Raw genomic sequence first — 1,032 nt, 5'->3', positions numbered from 1 at the left:
TGTAACCCAACACAATCCCATCATTAAACAGTGAAAATGGTTTTTCCTCACCATGATCTCATGAAGCCTTGAAACCCCATCTGGACACATCAGGGTGCACAGTGAAAAAAGCAACCCCTGTCCCAGCAGCTGCTCTTGAGCAGCACCAGAAGGCACAGAGGCCACTGGCTTTATCATTCCTGCCCAGAGCTCCTTGAGCTTTGCAAGCCCAAGCAAAGCAGCATTTTCTCTGTGGTTTCTGGCCTGTGTCATATTAAAGTTCTCACACACAGGCACCAACTCTCCGGCTGCAAAACCATCAGGAGAAATTCTATTATGTTTTCTAGACACATCTGCTGTCAGCTAAGGGTGATGGCGGTCCTGGAAACGCAGAGCTGCAGGAGAGGGATGTGCTGATCTCTGTCAGGTGTTTATCTGAGCACAGAGCATACAAATCCAGGGAGTTTTTGGGGTCCAGAGGAATCCAAGAGCCCTATGCCACAATGTCCTGTGCCCAAAGCAGTGCTGAAGGCTCCCCCAGCACTGCACAACCCCCCAGAGCTGGCTGGAATCTGGCACCAGCCCATTCAACCTCTCCAGAGGCTGCCATGCAAAGTCTGGCCGTGCCGGGAAAACCCCCTCCCTCCTGCCCCAGACAGGGAAATGCTCTTTTCCATACAATGGGAAAAGAAAAAACAGCAGGAAACCAAGAGAAGCATTAACATGAAATACGCCCAGCTCCCCCTCTGCACGAGGGAGGGAGAGGAGCACAGGTCTGGCTGCCTGGGAGCCGGGGATGGAGCAGAGAACCTGCAGGGACAGCGGGAGGAGGCTGGGGGAGACACAGGGGCCCTTCCCATCTCGGGGCTCTGATGTGGAGCCTGTTACAACCCTGGGAATCATCTCTGCCTTGGCTAAAGCCAAGGAAACACCTTGCCCTCCACCGCAGGCATCCCGGGTGGAGCGCAGCCAGCGGCAAACACAATCAGCCCTCCGTGCCTGGGAGCCGGGATAAGGAGAGTGCCGAGACAGCACGATCGGCTCCCCCCCGCC

The sequence above is a fragment of the Geospiza fortis genome, unplaced genomic scaffold (assembly GCF_000277835.1).
Source record: "Geospiza fortis unplaced genomic scaffold, GeoFor_1.0 scaffold425, whole genome shotgun sequence".
NCBI lineage: Eukaryota > Metazoa > Chordata > Aves > Passeriformes > Thraupidae > Geospiza > Geospiza fortis.
Note: the sequence above shows the minus strand (reverse complement) of the source record.